Source organism: Podarcis cretensis (genome assembly GCF_951804945.1).
Source record: "Podarcis cretensis genome assembly, chromosome: 16".
Lineage (NCBI taxonomy): Eukaryota > Metazoa > Chordata > Lepidosauria > Squamata > Lacertidae > Podarcis > Podarcis cretensis.
In genome coordinates this window covers 7,105,590-7,121,624 of record NC_137186.1, presented here as the reverse complement: position 1 = coordinate 7,121,624, position 16,035 = coordinate 7,105,590, and the positions used below count along the sequence as shown (strand labels likewise).

Sequence of the window (16,035 nt, the reverse complement as noted above, 5' to 3'; positions counted from 1 at the left end):
CACTGTAGTGGCAGTGACAGCTGTGGCAAGGCATGTTCCTTGGAGACTGGATCGGCCATCTCCTTGGCAGCCATCCCACCATGTTGCCTCTACAGCAGCCTGTTGGTGAGTAGGAGGCACTGCTAGTCTCCTCCCACCTTTGTTCCTAATGTAGATCTTCACTCACCCCTCCTTCCCTAGTGGGGAGGAGGCCATATGGCAGTCGGCCTTAGGTGCCAAAATGTCTTAGGCCAACCCTGTGTTGGAGATTCATTCCCCGTGTCTGCAGTCATGGGATTGTTATCTATCACACGACGGTGTATGTTTTCATTCCACAGAGTGGGAAGTAACGGAGACAGGATGTTTGTGTTACTGTGTTCCGTGAAATGGGATTATTGTCCTTTGTTCTTTCTCTTAGCTGTCTGATGAGAAAGGGGAATGAGTTAAGTCAGAATGCTCCGAGTGTATTATATGTAAATAAAGTAGATTAGCCAAAATGCTGAGTTGCTGAGGTCTGATACACAAACTGCAAATACTCTGCAGATTCCAGAGTGTGCTGATGTCTGTTGACATCAGTCGCTGTGATGTTCAGGCAGAAGAAAGCTTTTGAAGCTCCTGAACGATCGACCAGGAGGGAGAGAACATGCCAGTCAGGCATTTGTCTCTGCCAGGGTCCTACACAAGAGTAGGACGATCCTAACCCCCTGCTGGCTGGCCACTGTGAAAACATGATGCTAGACTTGATGGGCCATTGGCCGGATCCAGCAGGTATCTTCTTATCTCTTTTTTTTTTTTTTTTTTTTGAAATTTTACTTCAAAGTTACATTATTACCCCTTGTACTTTTGATACATTTACTTTTACTGTTCTGTTTTCCCTGTCTCTCCAGATACCCTTCTCCCTCCCAGAATATGGCCTGCTGCCCACCATCATTTAATTGCATCAGCCTGGCAACAATTCAAGACATATCTACCCAGTTGTGGTTATATTGGCTGATCTGTCCGGTGATATCTCAATGTATCCCTAAAGAGCACCTGCTTTGCATGCAGAAGGTCCTAAATTCAATCTCTATCTAGTAACTCAAGGTAGGTCTGCAAGGATGCCAAGTTGGCTACCCCTATCTCAGACCATTGGATATCTTATCCACTTTATACTTGACTGTGATATGTATAAAGATATTTGTCTTCAATCCATCTTTCCATTACAAGCTTCTAAAATGGGGATTATCTTCCAGAAGACTATACTGTGTTGCTATTTTCTGCTAATAAAAAGCTGGTTGCATTCCATGCCTCCTGTGTATGTGCCTGCCCTGTGGTTGACCTGGCTCGCTCGACAGCTCCTTGAAAACATCTGACTCTGGGAATGTTGGACTGTAGCCTACTGTACATAGATGAGTCGTGTCCATTGCTCTGCCCACATCTGCATCAGGACCAGCCATTTGTCAGTGGGGAGCTGTGACTTTTGGTCTCAATTCAACCCCCTGTATTGCAGGGCTGATTGAGTAATGAGGACCATGCATTTTCTTCCACTTTTCCACTGCAAAGGCCATGTCTGCGTTAGTTAGACACTCTGCCAGTGTAGTTTTGTGTCTCTGAGTCTAAAAACATTTGCACAAGTAATCAATTTTACAGGGCACCACAGGTACAGTGGTACCTCGGGTTAAGTACTTAATTCGTTCCAGAGGTCCGTTCTTAACCTGAAACTGTTCTTAACCTGAAGCACCACTTTAGCTAATGGGGCCTCCTGCTGCCGCCACACTGCCGGAGCACGATTTCTGTTCTCATCCTGAAGCAAAGTTCTTAACCCAAGGTACTATTTCTGGGTTAGCGGAGTCTGTAACCTGAAGCATCTGTAACCCAAGGTACCACTGTATATGTTTCTTTGGTTCACTTACCCCTCTGGTTCCTCTTCTTCACACTGTACATGAAATTCTCTTCCACAAGAAGTAGCAATGGCCACTATCTTGGATGGCTTTAAAAGAGGATTATCTAATTCAATTCATGGAGTAGAAGACTATCAATGGCTATAATCCACAATAGCTATGTTCTCAGAAGTGTTGCGTCCTTTGTTGGCGCACGGGGTGTGCGCCCACACATGTGCCTACACCAGGCAAGATCAAGGGGATGGGTGTGGAGGGGGGAATGAAATCCACCGTGCCAGCCCAAACCTTGCCACTGCTGCCTGTTAGACATGGGGCATGGATGCAATGTGTCCTTGAACCCTGATAATGCTTCTTGCTTGCCTGAATGGAGGATAGAGAAGGGTGCGAGAGTATGTGTAGAAACTAGTCTGCTGCAGAAAGGAAAAATTCACATTACTCAGGGCTCCTTTCATCAGCTTTGCTAGAGGCCCAGCTCCACTGGGTATCTTCTGCCCCTTAATTGTGTCAGCTGGTCAATATGGGAATAACTGTTTAGAAATCAAAACTGTTTTGGCTTTGATATTTCTATTGCTCCTTGTCCCTTGTGTGTCATTGCTTTTTATTTAGATTGTAAGCCTGCAGGTAGAGACTATCTTGTTTTGATGGTGTGTAAGCCACTCTGGGAGCCTTTTTGGCTGAAGAGTGAGATACAAATACTCTGAATGAATGAATTGAATTGAATGACTGAATAAATGAATGAACCAGAAATAGTTGCTCACAAGGCAATGTGGCCCACATGTAGGAACAGTTCCCCCATTCTTGGGATAAATGATGCTCCGAGACTGAAGTTTTTATGCTGTGTGAAAGTTTAATACACAAAAGAAACTAAGAGAGCATTTACAAATTTCAGAATAGAATAAGCAATACATCCATGTAATAAGCAAGTAAGCATTGTGAGTGTCTCCCCCTGACAGTGGCTCCATCATCGCATGGAGATGCCTTTTGGAGTATCCCACAGAACAGTCTCTGACTGACACATCCTTCTCCCCAACTCTTTGAATATCATTTAGCTGCTTTTAAAACCAGGACAAACCTTTAAACCCTTTATCGAATTCTTTTGCTTTCTATTAGAATCCCCTAGCAACCGTGTCCCTGGAGACAAAAGAACAAGCAACGTCAAATCTAGCATGTTGAATGGACAGAGTATGGTAGAACATCTGCTTTGCATGCACAAGAACCCAAGGTCATTCCTCAGCGTCCCCAGGTAGGAGATGGGAAGGAACCCTTCCTGAAACCCTACAAGTTATGCAGTAAATAGAAGTGCAGCTTAAATGGTTTCTATGACACAATTAAAGAAAGCTATTGCAATGAGTGTGTGCATGTGTGTTTAAAAGGACACATCAATAAAAAAGAAACTGGAGCAGATATGTGGATCAGTAGGTTAAGCAGAGAGGAAAGAAAGGATGATGTCCAATGTATGGTGAGATATTCTGAAAGGAGAAAGAAATCCAGAAATGTTCATTGCACTCTGTACCTACTGGTTTCAATAGGATCAGTATGCAATCATCCCCTCTGGAGGTTGTGCCTATGATCATTGTCGTGTGTCCATGCCTTGCATTTCACATCCTGGTTGCTCCATGATTCCATGCTGAGGTTTAGCATGGCCCACAGCATGGTTCACAGCATGAAGTGTTGACATTACCACAGTGGGCAGTGCTGACCAGGAATCCTGCTGGCATGATCACATCATAGCCTGGGTAGCACATGTCAACTCTCATGCCTGGGCCAGAGCCCCCATGTCCACCCCCAAAAGACCCAGAGCCACAGCAGGAGGGTGGGCAGCATTCAGAAGCGCACACACAGCGGCAAGACACTCGGGGGTCGCAGTGGTAGACGAGGCGGGGTCCTGGAACCGTCAGGGAGCAACCGCCGGGTTGGACGTGCACCATTGAGGTGTTGCCAGTGTCAACCAACACTCCGCCACTGCCGGCTCCAGCTCCGCCCCCACCGTATCCGCCAGATCCGCCGCCATATCCGCCACCACACCCGCCACCACACGAAGTTCCACAACAGGCCATCTTGAGTGAGTGAGAGGGATCTGAAACACACATGAAGGTTAACAGTCAAAGTACTTCAGAGGAGATGATTGGATACATGGACCTTGGACACACTCGCAAGCCATCCATGAACAAATCTGTTCAATGCATTGATGTGTGTCTCCCTGAAATAATCCTAACATGCTTGTCTCACCCTTAACTTGTGCATTCACTGCAGGGGTAGGAAATCAGAGCACCCCCACGAAGCAAGTAGGCTTACCTGCCAACCTTTGCTATTCCTGACCATTAATCTTCTGTCAGTTGAACCGTCATACAAGATACACAAATCCAACAGCTACAGCTTTCTTACACAATACAAGTTCCACGATGGGAAGCTTTGGCTGTTGGGTGCATGTCTGTCATTCCATTTTTTTGAATGTGTTGAAGTCTAGGTAAGGTATACGGGGAAATATTACCAAAGCAGAAGACCTAGCCATGCCTTACCACTTCACAGAAGAGAACTGGATGAATTGACCTGGGGCACAATCCCAAGCGATCCATGAACAAAGTATCTCACAGGAGAAGGTTGGATGAGTAGACTTTAAGTCCAGCATCCTGCTTCCCCCAATCGAGTGTCTCCAAGATGCTCACAAATTAGAGAATGGAGGAAACAGCTCTCTCCTACTGCTGTTGTCCAGCTATTAAACACTGGAGGCATAATTCCCCTGAGTTTGGAGGTTGCATGTAGCTTAGAAGCAAAAGGAAATGCATTCCACAAAACTCACCTGGTTCCACAAGAAGCACAAATTCAGAGGAGTGAGTGGAAGAGGATGTGATCTGTTGGGAGAGTTCTGAATTTTGAGCGTTTATATATACTTTTAGGGTGTCACATAGAATAAATGCCTGCCTCCTCTGGTTCTCATAAACCATAACCTACAAACCACATATCTCTCTCCCTTTCTCTTTCTCTCCCTCTCTGTATTATTACTAGCAATAGTAGTTTTTCTGGAAAACTCCTCTGTTTTATTGGCTACTCATGGTCTATTCTCAGCCCCATATAACAAGGTGTAGATATTGCACACTCTGAAGAGTCCTTTCTTTTAATACTTTTATGGGATCTAGTCATTCCAAGGAGTGAAAGGGAAAACAATTGTGCGCTCAGGTGCAGTGAAACCACACGCACCCCCCAACCTGCTGCCTCCCACCATGCACAAAGATACACAGGGCTATATTATTGGATCAAAGAAAGGCCACAACTTTACTGATTACAGGTGTAAATGATTTGGCTCAGGCACTGGGTAATTTTTCTGTTCAGTCCACCTGCTTGCTGACTTCTTCCTAGGGGGTCAGTTCTGGGAAAGGATTGCCCTATGACTTACATCAAATAGCAACAGCCCATCAGAACAGCCTTGGGGAGTGTTACGGCCCTCAACCCAGATCCCCTAGGATCCTTGTAACAGGATATCCCAATTCCTGGGATGGGAATGGAAAGCCATACACCTACCCTTCCAATTAATTACTATTAATCCCACCCAATGCCCTAACTGCCAAAGTTGTGACGATTGCTAAGAGGGAGGCAAAAATCTTGAGGCAAACCACTCTGTCTGGAGATAAAATTCCTTCCTTGCCCCAAAATACAGCGACTGGAAAATTTCATAGCAAGGTCATTAACAAAACACTAAACTGAAAAAACAAATAAAGCACAGAAATGAGGGTGGGAGGGCAGGTGGCCCAAAAGCCAGGTACAGTGCCAGGTTAGGAGGCAAGGCCCTTTTTATCCTGAAGGAGCAGACCCAAGTGGAAAGTGGCACAGACTTTCCACCTGGCTCTGCCCTGTTAGGATTCTTTTCCCGTGCTGCAGTCATGGGATTGTTTTTATCACATGACAGTGTATGCTTTCATTCCACATTGTGGGAAGTCACAGACAGGATGTTTGTATTACTGTGTTTCCGTGATTTGTCCTTTGTTCTTTCTCTTTGCTGTCTGATGCTGAAGAGGAAGGAGCTGAGTTACGATGCTCCAAGTATGTATGTGTACATAAACGTAGTTTAGCCAAATGCTGTGCTACTGAGTCTGTACGCTGACTGCCTATACTGTGCTGATCCTGAAGTGTGCTGATGTCTCTAAGGTATCAGCCACTGTGGTGTTCAAGCTGGAGAAAGATTTTGAATCTCCCGAATGAACAACCAGGAGGGAGAGAACATGCCAGCCGGGCATGTGTCTCTGCTAGATTCCTACTCGTGTGTAGGACCACCTGACAATGGTTATGGGCCCATGAATTGTGGCCACAGAGGACAGCAGGCTCAGTGCCAGCAGGGAGGACCGGGAGCCATTTTTGTCCCAGCTGAAACCTCCGGTAACCACTTATGCCTCCTAAACCCCACCCATGATTGACCATGTCGGAATACACCGGGGGGGTCCACGCAGTGCCCAAGATGAGACAAACTTGTCTGGGCGTGTTCCTGAAGTTGCACAGCTCTGGGACGCCCATAAATCATCAGTCCTGGCACGCTCCAGTGACACATAGCAGATGCCTATGAGCACGCACACTCAGCAGAGTTTAGCAGAAACAAAGCGGAGATCGGTGTGCTCATTCTAAGCTTTTATTAAGCAGTATATACAGGACAAGTGATCATGGTGTCTCTCACTTCAGCTCCGAGAGACAACAGAAAGTAAAAAGTACAAAAACACAACAGAGTGGAAGAGATAAGGCTAGCTTCCATTCTCAGGCTTTCCAAGCCTAGAAAGTAAACACAGACATGTGATGTAACAATCACACATCCAGCAACAGAGGAGTGAAATGCTAACAGACCAGTCATCAGAAGTGGGTAAATTTGAATTTCCCCACAGAGAAAGGGAGAGGAGAACATCTCCTGTTGGCCATTGGGAGGGTCCGAAATGGCCCGGCACCAGCAGCGAGCTGTGTGGCACCACAACTTTCACCCACCAACAAGGTGAGGGGAATTTGCATAACTATGATGTTCTCTGGAAACGACTTAATCATGGAAAGGTTCAGGTCATCAGATCCATTCATGGCTCCTGATGTCATTCTTCTCCCCAAATGGCCATGCTGTTGGACTCCGACTCCCACCAGAACTAATTAACAGTTGGTGATCAGAATGTCCAACCATATATGGAGGAAATTACATGGCTACCCCTGCAGGATAAGTTCCCAGTTTGAGTGAGCCTTGGGTAAAATCCTCTCCATGCTTACAGAGGCAGATGGGAGTTGAAGTCCAGCAACATCTAAAGTGTCCCCCACCCCTGGAGTAGAGATACCTCTGGGTGTGATTACCGTGGATAGATCAGGGTCTCAATTCTGATTTAGCATAATGCAACTCATTATCAAAACAAAATAAAAAAAACTAAGTTAGTTCTTGGTATGAGCTTTCATGTGCATGCACACCTCTTCAGATACACATGCATGCACACAAAAGCTCATACCAAGAACTAACTTAGTTGGTCTTTAAGGTGCTACTGGAAGGAATTTTTTTATTTTGTTTTGACTATGGCAGACCAACACGGCTACCTATCTGTAACTGCAACTCATTATGTCAGGGGTGGGAAACCAGTGGCCCTCCAGATGTTGTGTTATTCCAACTCCCATCAACTCCAAACAACATGGTCAAGGGAGGTGGAGTCCAGCCACACCTGAAGGTCCACAGCATCCTCCATCCCTGACCTACATAGACCTTAGGAGTTCTATTTTGGTCCTCCAGGACCTACTTATATGTATGAATGACTGGCCATGATAGAAATAGTTTATTGCATTCTGCACCATTTGGCTAGCTTGCTGGAAGCTAATTGCTTTTACTGTGGCTTGGTTTCAGAGTGTTGCTAAGAACTGTAGCACAGTCTCCACTTGTAAAGAAGTGACTGAGTTAGCAATGCTACAAATGCCCAGCCTACCATTCCTGGACATCTGATGGATCTACATTAACAGACTCAAGTGGTATAAATTTAGTGTTAGTTGTGCAATTCAGGTTAGGTGCCCTGTGAGCCGCCATGCTCTACTACATTTGACTGAGAATATAGGCCACATTTTCACAAGCACTGAATCACACCCCTTTCCAGTAATGGATGCATAGAAAGCCTGGAAACCAATTCCACTGCTTAGTTTCAAAGGATGGTTCCAAGACCTATAATTAAAACTCCACATGAAAAGTCCTGTATAAAAGTACCCAGAACCCAGAAGATCATTCAGTGCCTCTAATAACGTCTGTCTGCAGCTACAGTTGAGAGCACCGGGTAAGTTTTATTTTGCTCATTCTCTTCTCAAAGCTCTTATTGGGAGTTGACAAAAAAGCTTGCTCCATCACAGGGGTCGGGAAATTTGAGGGCCACATTCATTCCTGGATAGTATTCTGAGGGCCACATGGTGGTTAGTAGAACCACAGGCAAAATTTGTTGAAGCAACAAATGCAAACCTTACCTTCTGCGCAGTAGGCTAGTTTCTACACAGTCTCATAACCCCATCTCTGTTCTCCATCCAGGCTAGTAAGAGGCATCATCAGAGTTCAAGGACTATGTCTTAGCCAGGAAGAAATGCTCAAGGAGGGTGTGATGCATGGAGGGTTAAGGAGCACGGAGGAGTAATTCCATAATATTCTTGGATTGCCATTAACCCCAGTCAATGTGGCCTGTGGTCAGTGATGATGGGAGTTGTAGTTTCATAATGTCATTGGATTCCATTGCCCAGCAGCTTCAGCCAGCATAGCTAGTGTTCAGGGATGATGGGACCTGTAGTCCAACAACATCTGGAGGGCCACAGATGTCCCTCGTCCTTGTTTTGCAACATGGGTTCTGCGAATCTCTACTTTCATTCCCCCTCCCCGAGAGTTTCCAAAAGTAGACAATACGGCTTTGATTATTTCATTTCATCCCTCCCTCCCTCTCTCCTTCCCTCTTGTGTTCAGTAGGATCCTGAAAGTCCCACAAGATGACATGCTGCATTTCTCCAGGAGTTTCCAGAGATGGTGGATTTTATGGGAGCAACAGTGAAGTGCTTGTTGACATTGCTCCTGAGAGCAGAGTGCGGGTCCAACCGGGACACTGTGCCCTCACACTCCCTCCAGCCCAAGTCAGCACCACCAATGAACCCTTCAGAATATCTTGCCACTATGTAAGTTATACCAAAAAGGCAGAGATGAAGTGTGTGTGTGTGTGTGTGTGTGTGTGTGTGTGTGTGTGTGTGAAGGCAGACAGAGCAACTGAGCAACTGCAACTTGATTAACCCCCATCTGCAATGTCCATCATTTGTGGCTACTGTGGCCTAGTGTCACGGCTGGAATCTGACACAGGTCAGCCATAAAGGAAGCAGGTCTCCTTGTCAGTGAAGTTAACTCTTTAATCAGGGAAACAAACATACAACTCAGCCTAGTGGTCTCAACAACACTTCCCAGTAGGTCTTGCACCTATGGAGCAGTTGCCAGGACTGAAGGTCCCTGCCTTACATACTTCTCTAAGGCGCCTCCACTCCCGAATATTTCCCAAGCAGTCTTAAACTGCACTTGAACACCTCTGACCTCTGTTCTGCTCTTCTCATTACCCTGTGAATTCTTGAAGACCAGGGGGGAGGAAAGCTTGTTGCAGCAGGAGAGAGAGACTTCCAGGATTTTTCAGCAGTCCTTAGACCTCCTCTTTTGCTTCAGTCTTGGAGTATGAACTGCTCCCTGTCACAAACTCTTTCTGCTCACTAAACCCTTTGGCATCCAACACCTCCTCCCAATCTTCTCCCTCTGACCTCTCCTTGTTCTCCCACCACCAATTCCTTGGCTCTGAGCCTTCCTCATCCTCTTCGTCCAGCCAGTCCATGCCATCTAGTTCTAACAGAGGTGGTAAACATGTGTCTTAAATAAATACTAGCCAGCCAGGGAACCACATCACCACCATGGTGGTGTTAAAAATGTCCAGTTAGTAGACAGAAGAACCTGCTAAAGTTCTAAGAAGAGCCTGCTGGATTAGGCTAGTGACCCATTTACTCCAGCATCCTGCTCTCACAGTGGCTGCCCAGATGCCCCAATGGGAAACCCAGAAGCAGGATCAAGCACAAGAGTCCTCTCCATTCCTGTGCTTTCCAGCAACTGGTCTTCTGAGGCATGACTGCCTCCAACTGTGGAGACAGGGCATAGCCATCACGACCAGCTTAGACTGCAAATCGGCTCATTCCTGAGATCATCCCTGGCTATTTACTCCCCACCCCAAGTCAATAACAATCAGGTGATCAGGAAATACTATCATCAGTTAATTGCACAGCTCTGCAGTGTACAGCTCCGGAGTGGATCCTTGTGGATACTTTCAGACGTGCCTGAGTTCTGTTGTGGGGAAGGCACTTGTGAAAGTGCACCTTGCATTTCAGAAGCTGGCTCATGGTGAGGTAGACAGCTGATAGCTCAGTGCTAGAGGTCAAACTTCAACAACATCTCCAGATAGTCAAAACAAAATAAAAAAAAAAAATCTTTCCAGTAGCACCTTAAAGACCAACTAAATTAGTTCTTGGTATGAGCTTTCGTGTGCATGCACACTTCTTCAGATACATAGTATCTGTGTATCTGAAGAAGTGTGCATGCACACGAAAGCTCATACCAAGAACTAATTTAGTTGGTCTTTAAGGTGCTACTGGAAAGAGAAAAAAAAATATTTTGTTTTGACTATGGCAGACCAACACGGCTACCTATCTGTAACTCAATCTCCAGGTAGGGCTGTGAATGTCCCATGCCTGAAACCCTGTACAGTCATACCTCATGTTACGTTTGCTTCAGGTTGCGTGTTTTCAGGTTGTGTCCTGCGGCGACCCGGAAGTAACAGAATGGGTTACTTCTGGGTTTTGCCACTCGTGCATGCGCAGACGTGCAAAATGACGTCATGTGCAGAAATGGCGAGTTGCGACCCGCGCATTTGCAGATGCACGGACACAGGTTGCATTCTGTTCAGGTTGCGAATGGGCCTCTGGAACGGATCACGTTCGCAACCAGAGGTACCACTGTAGTCTAAACTGATAGTGCAGAGCTAAATGGACCAATGATATAACTCAGCATAACGCACTTTCCTAAGCTTCTGTTTAGGCATGAATATTCCAACTCTACAGTTCTATGATTTTATGTGTGGTACTTTTTTATTTATTTATTTAAATGAACCTGGATGCATAGTAACTCCTGCACAAGGTTAATGGCAAATAATCCAGAATCCAACCAGAATTCTGACTGATGTGGTGAGTTGAGAGACTGACTTGCCCTGCACTTCCCTTGTTATAGAAGGAAGCCAGCTGCAACATGCTTCCCGCTACGAAGTCTTGCTGCTCCCCAAACAATTGGATGTGTCCCTCTCGTACTGGATCCTGCAGAGGATGGACTGGGTCATCAAGTCTTGGGACGCGAGTAGGAATACAGCCACAAAGCTGTGAAGTGGTTTTCCCAGGGGGATATCTGTGTAGCAATGTTCATAATGGAAAAGTCTCCTGCTGCCAGGCCTGCAAACCATGTTAGTCCCCAATGCAGTCTACGAAACACACAATAAATGGGACATGTAAAATGCTCATCTGTAAAGGCTCTGCTCTTATAAAGTGCATGTCATGTAAACTTTATTTTATTTTATTTTTGGTTGAATTTTCCTTAAGCCAGTTATGGGGAACTTTGTGACTCTCAAGATGCTGTTAAATGTCACTTCCGTCAATCCAGGTGGGATACTGATGTGAAGTGAATGTCAACAACATCTGCCAGGAGCAGGTTAACTTATTTTTGCCTTAAACTCCAAACCCTATTTCTTTGCACCTGCTTCAATGCCCTTTCCTCTCTTGGGGAATTGGTGCTACTTCTTTCTGGGAGGTGATTCCAACCAATAAGGGATCATGCCACCAGTCCCAACCACTCAGGGATCACAGTATGGTGATGTCACAATGACAAGCCAATTCAGATTTGAACAAGTGGTGATGTAGTGTAGGCACTTGTGTTGTATACCATCTTACTAAACATGGGATGAACTGGATTACCCAGTGTGATATCCCAAGTACCATGACTTTTTTTTTAAAAAAGGACCCTCCCAGGCAAATCCATCATTTCGGAGAAATACCTCACTGTAAAAATATGTAACTTTCTAATGCAAAGATTCCCTGTCTCTCTTACTTGGGGGTATGTATACAACTGAGTGCTTCAATAAATCCTTGTACTTTTTAATTGCTTTTGCATGTCTAATTCATTCCATGGCTCCTATTCCCTTTCCATTGTGAACCAAATTAATGAAAATATCAGGTATCTGAACATCAATTCCTCACCTTCAGAGCTACTGGTATTTAAATCTACAGTGTGGTCAGGACTGGGATTGGGTTGGTGGGCTGTGATGCAAGAGGAGGGAGAGAAAGAAACAAGGGGGGGCTGACTGCTGATAATCTTAGTTGGAGGAGAAGACAATGCCCTTTTGAACCACTTTGAGACTCCTTAGGTAAAGGTAAGGGGACCCCTGACCATTAGGTCCAGTCGTGACCGACTCTGGGGTTGCGGTGCTCATCTCGCTTTATTGGCCGAGGGAGCCAGCGTACAGCTTCCAGGTCATGGGGTTAGCATGACTAAGCTGCTTCTGGCGAACCAGAGCAGCGCACGGAAACACCATTTACCTTCCTGACAGAGAGGTACCTATTTATCTACTTGTACTTTGACGGGCTTTCGAACTGCTAGGTTGGCAGGAGCTGGGACAGAACAACGGGAGCTCACCCTGTCGTGGGGATTCGAACCGCCGACCTCTCTGATCAGCAAGTGCTAGGCTCTGTGGTTTAACCCACAGCGCCACTCGCGTCCCCTTGAGACTCCTTAGGGTAGTGATAAAACGGGATATCAAATCCAAACTCATTCTCCTCCTCCTCTTCTTCTTCTTTTCCTGACTTCAGTTGCTTGGAAAGAGGGAGCAGGGATGCCAACCCTTCCCTCCCCGACTCCTGTTGCCCCCAGAGAGGAGAACCTCAGTGGAGGCTCAGGAGAGCTTGGAGCAACTGGGAGGGGGCACTGGCTGAATAGAAGCCTGAACAGGAGGGTTCAGTCTTGTCACCTAGAACCAGGCATCATCTGGGCAGAGAGGAGCAAACCCACCCAGCCCAAAAGAGTGCACATATGCAGTCCCAACATTCTCAGAGAGGGCAATCAACTTTTGTGCATGTCAGCACCATGCCTGATTTCTTTAAAAAAAAACCTTTACAGGCGGAGCATGGAAACTTGAGGTATTAGGAGATGGGTATGGAAGGGACAGGGTGGAAATCCCCCCCCCCCCGGGTAAATAAGCAATTTGTCAGGATCTCAGGCATACACAAGAAAGCTCCGACAAGAATTAAGGAGCCTCTGGCAGATTTATGGTATGTTTATTTACAACAGGGGTCAGCAAACTTTTTCAGCAGCGGGCCGGTCCACTGTCCCTCAGACGTTGTGGGGGGCTGGACTACATTTTGAAGAAAAAAAATAATGAACCAATTCCTATGCCCCACAAAGAACCCAGAGATGCATTTGAAATAAAAGCACACATTCTACTCATGTAAAAACATGCTGATTCCCGGACCGTCCGCAGGCCCAATTTTGAAGGCGATTGGGATGGATCTGGCCCCCGGGCCTTAGTTTGCCTTCCCATGATTTACACTTAACACAGAGAGAGTGGCACTGAGCCATCTGCCCTTGGTCACGAATTGCTCACTCTGAACCTCTGCCCCTTCCACAGCATGGAGTGCAGCTCGCCAATGTCCCATCCTTCCTCCCTTGTACTTCCCTTGCATTTTAACCCTTTCAGCTCTCCTGGAGCAGGGGAGGGTGGATGGACTTATTCTCCACCATCAAACGAAGAGGCCTCCCTTCTGGTTGCATAGCAACCCCCTCAGGACTGCCTGTTTCCTCCCCCAGCCAGCGGCGTAGCGTGGGTTGTCAGCACCCGGGGCAAGGCAAGTAATTTGCGCCCCCTAACCCGGGGCAAGGCAAGTAATTTGCACCCCCTAACCCAGGGCAAGGGAAGTAATTTGCGCCCCCTAACCCGGGGCAAGGCAAGTAATTTGCGCCCCTAACCCCTAACCTGCCACCGCTGCCAGCTTCTTCTTGCTGCTGCCTGGGCTGGGGTATTTACGGTAAGGTAGCCACGGTGGCGGCGGTGGGTCTGTGTCAGGTGATCTGAGGCGAGTTGCTGCTGGCGCTGCCGCCCAAACGACGCCACTTGCCCTGAGGAGGAGGAGGGCAGAGAGGCGAGGAAAATGCAACATGGCCCAGCAGCTGCAGCAGCAGCGGCGGCGGCGGGGCTGTGAGGAGGGGCTGCCTGGCACGCCCTCCGCAGCCCTGACGCGCGGGGACTGCGGCGAGCGCTGAGAGCCACTGCCTGCCAGACGCCTTCAGCCCGGACGCATGCACAGCTCGTCGGTTCCGCGAGACATGGGGCTCTGCTACAGCCTGCGCCCGAGGCTCTTTGGCGACTCCGGAGGCGGCGAGCGCGCCCCCCCAGATGTTGTGCCCGGTGCGGCCGGCCCCCCCTGCACCCCCCACGCTATGCCACTGCCCCCAGCCCACTGAAAGCCTTCTGAGTCTACTTCTCCATCTGCGGCTGGAAACTCTGGAGGACGTGGGGACAAACAAATCCATTCTTGCTCTGGCTATGACTGCAATCCCTCATCTCCAGAGTCTGACTCAGCCGTGACTCTGACACCCATTCATGTTTTAGGGCTAGCTATTAGAAAGAATGAAAGCCATGAAGTGTAGGAAAGGCCATAGAGAGCCAGCTTGGTGTAGTGGTTAAGAGCGATAGACTCGTAATCTGGTGAACTGGGTTCGCGTCTCCGCTCCTCCACATGCAGCTGCTGGGTGACCTTGGGCCAGTCACACTTCTCTGAAGTCTCTCAGCCCCACTCACCTCACAGAGTGTTTGTTGTGGGGGAGGAAGGGAAAGGAGAATTTTAGCCGCTTTGAGACTCCTTCGGGTAGTGATAAAGCGGGATATCAAATCCAAACTCCTCTTCTTCTTCTTCTTCTTCTTCTTCTTCTTCTTCTTCTTCTTCTTCTTCTTCTTCTTCCAACTTATCATGTTTGATGCCAGCCTCAATAGGTTCCAGATTGTAGGGCTAGGTGGAGAACCTTTTTTAAGTTGCAGGGCTATATTGGTTAATTCAATATTGGATTAATGCAGAGGTTTTCAACCTTTGCGAGTCCATGGCTCCCTTGACTGACATTCTTTCTGCAGCACCTGAACGATGGGGGTGGAGACGCTCCTTCAGGTATACTGGGCTGAGGCCATTGAGGACTTTAAAGGTCAGCACCAATACTTTGAATTGTGCTTGGAAACGTACTGAGAGCCAGTGTAGGTCTTTCAGGACCAGTGTTATATGGTCCCGATGGCCACTCCCAGTCCCCAGTCTAGCTGCTGCATTCTGGATTAGTTAAAACATAATAAAACCCTACAGTACCCAGTATTCCCAGGAGGTCTCCCATCCAAGTACTAACCAGGCCTGACCCTGCTTAGCTTCCGAAATCAGATGAGATTGGGTGCAAGGTAGCATGGGCATATTATAGTACTGGCGCTGTTACCAGTGTCACACAATACCCATTCTGTATCTGCAATAAATCAATATTTTTGTGTGGTAGCACCAACACTTTGGAACTTCCTATTGGTATCAGGCAGGCACCTTCACTGTACTATTTTTTGGCACCTGATAAAAACATTTGTGTTTAGATAAGCATATCTACATGCAAGATGGTGGGTTTTTTGGCTAGGGTTTTTGTTTTGTTTTTAGAAAAATTGGATCATTTTAATTGTTTTTAGTAATAATTTTATTATTTTATTCTTTTTTAAAACTGCTTTGAGGGTTTGCTTGTTTTTTTTTTTTTACAATCTAGTGGTGTATGATTTTTATAATATTAAATAAATAAATGCCCTTGTGGCAACTTTCCAGGGGCCACATGGGTGGAAACAGAGGTAAAAGTGGACAGAAATGAATGCCAATTTTTCCTTTTGCACGAACACTCTGACACCTGGATCTCTACCCTCCCTCCAGGCAAGCAAGCAGCTTTGTCGGAGTTTAAAGAGATATTCAGGCAAAAACACTTTAGGGGTGTGTGAAGGAGAGCTAGTAAGGGGTGTTAGGAGAATTATAAGGTCTAAGATATAAAATAAATGTTCATAAATGTACCAGGCAAACATGTACATAAGCATAT

The 16,035-nt window shown here is 46.7% G+C and overlaps 1 long non-coding RNA gene across 2 annotated transcripts; it reads left to right on the top strand.

The window, feature by feature from the left end:
• The first annotated feature begins 6,692 nt into the window (after window positions 1-6,692).
• Window positions 6,693-11,408, top strand: LOC307205893. Of its 2 annotated transcripts, none has more exons than XR_013834165.1 (3): window positions 6,693-6,828; window positions 8,791-8,996; window positions 11,128-11,408. It is a non-coding gene; the product is annotated as an uncharacterized lncRNA (long non-coding RNA). The 2 variants fall into 2 exon arrangements; XR_013834166.1 differs by having other exon boundaries at window positions 6,695-6,828; window positions 8,794-8,996.
• Window positions 11,409-16,035: the final 4,627 nt, after the last annotated feature.